The sequence below is a fragment of the Mandrillus leucophaeus genome, unplaced genomic scaffold, assembly GCF_000951045.1.
Source record: "Mandrillus leucophaeus isolate KB7577 unplaced genomic scaffold, Mleu.le_1.0 Scaffold1327, whole genome shotgun sequence".
Taxonomy (NCBI): Eukaryota; Metazoa; Chordata; class Mammalia; order Primates; family Cercopithecidae; genus Mandrillus; species Mandrillus leucophaeus.
In genome coordinates this window covers 56,741-61,748 of record NW_012101285.1, presented here as the reverse complement: position 1 = coordinate 61,748, position 5,008 = coordinate 56,741, and positions in this window count along the sequence as shown.

The window sequence follows — 5,008 nt, the reverse complement described above, 5'->3', positions numbered from 1 at the left end:
AGAATCAAATAGACACAATAAAAAATGATAAAGGGGATATCACCACCGACCCCACAGAAATACAAACTACCATCAGAGAATACTATAAACACCTCTACACAAATAAACTAGAAAATCTAGAAGAAATGGATAAATTCCTGGACATTTACACTCTCCCAAGACTAAACCAGGAAGCAGCTGAATCCCTGAATAGATCAATAGCAGGCTCTGAAATTGAGGTAATAATTAATAGCCTACCAACCAAAAAAGTCCAGGGCCAGATGGATTCACACCAAAAGTGATTTCTTAGCCTTATTCCTGCTTGTAAAAATTGCAGACCCAGGGATCATTTTAACATTCGAAAAGTCAGTCTCTTTTAGTATAACTTTTATATTAGTTACCTAGAGTTACTGTAATAACCTCAGACCTGGTGGCATAAAACAACAAACATTTATTCTTTTACAGTTCTAGAGGCCGGAAGTCCAAAGCCAAGGTGTTGGCAGTGTTGGTTCCGTCTTGAGTGCTCAGAAAGAAAATCTGTTCTGTGTCTCTCTCCTGGTTTCTGGTTATTGCTGGCAATCCTTGATATTACTTGGTCCAAATTACTCAAATCTTGGCTTACTTTTCACATAGGATCCTCCCTGGTGTTTCTGTGTCTGAGTCCCAATTTCTATCTTCTTATAAAGATATCAGTCTTTGGATTAGGCTTTATCCTAAACCAGTATGACTTCATCTTAACCTGACATCTGCAAAGCACCTATTTCCATCACACCATCATGGTATTCATGAGAGTATTTGGAGATGGGGCTTTCGGGAAATAATTAAGGTTAAATGAGATCATGATGTAGAAGCCCTCATGAGGCGATTAGTGCCCTTATAAGAAGAGACACCAGCAAGCTTGCTCTGTCTCTCTCACCATGTGAGGATACAGTGAGAAGGCAGTCATCCACAAGCCAGGGAGAGAAACCTCACAAGAAATGGAATAAGACAGCTTCTTGATCTGGCACTTCACAGCCTCTAGAACTATCAGAAATAATATTATTGTTTAAGCCACCTAGTTTATGGTATTTTGCCATAGCATTTCAAATAGTGTAAGACAAGCTCTTACAGTGCTGGAAGAGGTCCATGCTTCTCAACAGAAGGCAGTAAAGAAAATGATACAGGATTTGTAGCGAGAAATGCAATCAAAACTTCAAAACTACAATGTGATACTACTCCCTATCCACTGAGATGACTAGAGTAAAAAAGACATAGCATTACAAATGTTGGCAACAATGGGAAGTAATTGAAACTCATATGTTTATGGTAAAAATAAAAAATAATGTGGCAACTCTGGATATAGTTCGGCAGTTCCTCAAAAATGTAAACATTGGGTCACCATATGACCCAGCAATTCCACTCCTAGGTGTATATCTACACGAATTTAAAATATATATCCACTGAAAAATCTGTGCACAGATGTTTATGGCAGTGTTATTAATAATAAACAAAAGGTGAAAACAACCAAAATATATATCAACTGATGAATAGATAAACAAAATTGGCAAATCCATTCAATTAAATAGTATTTGGCAAAAAAGAATGAAATATTAATGTATGCTACAACATTGATGTACCTTAAAAACATTATGCTAAGTGAAATAAACCAGTCATAAAAGACCACATTTTTTATGATTCCATTTATAAATGTCCAGAATGGGCAAACTTATAGAGACAAAATGTAGATTAGTGGTTGCTAGGAGTTGAAGGGGAAATGGGCTGTGATTTCTAAGAAGTATAAGGTTCTTTTTGGAGTAATAAAACTGTTCTAAAATTAGATATTGGTGGTGGTTGCATGACTCTGTGAATATGCTAAAAACCACTGAAATTTGCACTTTTAGAAAGTGAGTTTTGTGTTTTGATAATTATGTATAAACAAAGGTATTATTTTTTAAACATGGCAGATTCCCATGTTTGTATCTATTTTTTCTTTGTAATTGACACATAATAATTGTACATATTTATGGGGTACAGTGTGATGTTTCAATGCATGTATATATTGTGTAATGATCAAATTAAAATAGTTGGCATGTCCAGCACCTCAAACCTTTGTTATTTATTTGTGTTGATAGCTTTCAAGATTCTCTTTTCTAGATATCTTGAAATATACAACACATTGTTATTAGCTGTAGGAAGTTTAGTATGTAATAGAGCACCAGAAGTTATTTTTCCTCTCTAATTGTGACTTTGTACCCATTAACAAATGTCTCCCCATTATCCCCTCCCCAGCATCTGATAACTACTGTTCTACTTTCTACTTCTATGAGATCAACTTTTTTAGATTCCACATATTAAAAAAATCATGCAGTATTTATCTTTCTGTGCCTGGTTTATTTTACTTCATGTTATGATCCCCAGGTTCATCCATGTTGGTAAAGTGATGGGATTTTATTCTTTTTTACAGTTTACAGCTGAATAGTATTCCACTGTGAGTGTGTGTATGTGTGTGTATACACACCACGTTTTCTTTATCTATTTGTGGTTGATGAACATTTAGGTTGATTCTATCACTTGGCTAATGTTAATGATGCTGCAATAGACATGAGAGCACAGATATCATTTCAATATACTGATTTAAATTCCTTTGGATATATATGTAGTAGTGGAATTGTTGGATCATATGATAGTTCTATTTTTAGTTTTTTGAGTAATTTCTATATTGTTTTCCATAATGACTGTACTAATTTGCATTCTCATCAAGAGTGTATAAAGGTTCCTCATTCTCCACGCATTTGCCAGCATTTGTTATTTTTTGTGTTTTTTGTTATAGCCATTCTAAGTGGAATAAAGTATTACCTCATTGTGAATTTTCCTGATAATTGGTGATGTTGAGCAATTTTTGTATACCTATAGTCCATTTGTATGTCTTCTTTACAGAAATGTCTATTCAGGTTTTTTGCCCATTTTTTCAATTTTATTTTTTTGTTTATGTACTATTATATTGATTTTTCTATATATTCTGAATATTAACCCTAGGTTGAATGCATAATTCAGAAATATTTTCTTCCATTCTGTGGGTTGTCTTTTTACTCTGTTGACTGTTTTCTTTTTTGTGTAAAAGCTGTTTAGTTTGATGTAATCTCATTTGTCCATATTTTGTTTTATTGCCTGTGTTTTTGAGATCCTACCCCAAAATTCCTTGCCTCAGCAAATATCATGAAGTGTTTCTTCTCTACTTTCTTCTAGTAGTTTATAGTTTGGGTCTTAGATTTAAGTCTGTTATTCATTTTGAGTTGATTTTTTGTATAAGGTGAGAGACAGGATCTAGTTTCATTTTTCTTCATGTGGATATCTAGTTTTCCCAGCGTCAAATATTGGAGACTGTCTTTTCCAAAATATATGTTCTTAATATCTTTGACAAAAATCAGTTAGCTATAAATGCAGAGATTTATTTCTGCGCTCTCTATTCTGTTCCATTGGTTTATGTATCTGCTTTTATGCCAGTACTATGCTGTTTTGGGTATTATAGCTTTATAGTATAATCCTGAAGTCAGGTAGTATGATGTCTCCATCTTTGTTTTCAGGTTGTTTTGTAGATCCTTTCTTCCTGCTTTTCTCTTGCTGTCTTACCTTCTTCCTGTATTCCTTTGTGGTTAAATGATTTTTTTTCTAGCAGTATATTTTAATTCTGTGGTATTTATTTTTAGTGTATCTACTACAGGTTTCTGTTTTGTGGTTACCATGAAGCTTACAAAAAAACCTTCTTGTTATAATAGGTTATTTAAATCGATAACAACTTAACTTTGATTGCAAAGAAAATGAATATAAGAAAATCATACTCTGTATATTAACACCATTTTCCCACCACATTTTGACTTTTTGTTTTCATTTACAACTTATTATATTGCCAATCCCTCAACTAATTATTGTAGTTACTGTCTTTAATAGTTTTGTCTTTTAGCCTTCAACTTAAGATAAAAGCACATTTACATACCACAATTACAGCATTAGAGTATTCTGAATTTGTACATATTCTTACTTTTACCAGTGAGCTTCATACCATCAGATGCTTTATTTTTACACACTAGTGTTCTTTTATTTCGAATTGAAGAAACAGTTGCAGCATTTCTTGTGAAACAGATACAGCGTTGATCAATACTCTCAGCTTTTGTTTGTCTGGGAGTCTTTATCACTCCTTTGTGTTTGAAGAATAGTTTTGCTGGGTATGGTATCCTTGGTTTCCAATTGTTTTTCCTTTCCTTGATTTAAATATATCATTCCACTCTCTACTGACCTGTAGGATTTCTACTGATAAATCCACTGAAAGCTATGTTAGGGTCCATTGACTGTAATATGTTTTATTTTCTTGTTGCTTTGAATTCTTACTTTGCCTTTGATTTTTGATAATTTAATTATTATGTGACTTAGGGAAATTTAATTTGAGTTGAATTTGATTGATCAGCTCTCAGCTTCCTATATCTGAATGTTGTCATCTTTCTCCAAATTAAAAATAATTAATCATTATTTTCTTAAATATGCTTTCTAGGCCTTTTTTCCCCCTCTCATCTTTCTCAGGAATTTCTGTCATGTGAATGTTAGTTCACTTGATGTGTCCCATAATTCTCTCAGGCCTTCTTCACTCTTTTTAATTATTATTATTTTTTCTTTTTGCTCCTCTGATTGTATAATTTCATATGTTCTGTCTTCAAGCTTGCTGATTCTTTCCTCTGTTTGATCAAGTCTCGTTGAAGCTTTCTAATGAGGCTTTCAGTTCAGTTATTGTATTATTTATTTCTTGGATTTCTATTTGTTTTTTTAAGAATGTTTCTATTTTTTGTCAAGTTTCTCATTTTGTTCCTGTATTGTTTCCCAAATTTTATTTAATTTAGTATTCGTATTTTCTTGTGATTCCTGAACTTCTTTAAGAGAATTATTCAGAATACTTGGTCAAGCATGTCATAGGTCTTCAATTCTTCTGGGACCATTACTGTAGCCTTGTTATTTTCTTTTGGTGATGTCATATTTCCCCAAGGTTTTACAATGTTTGTGT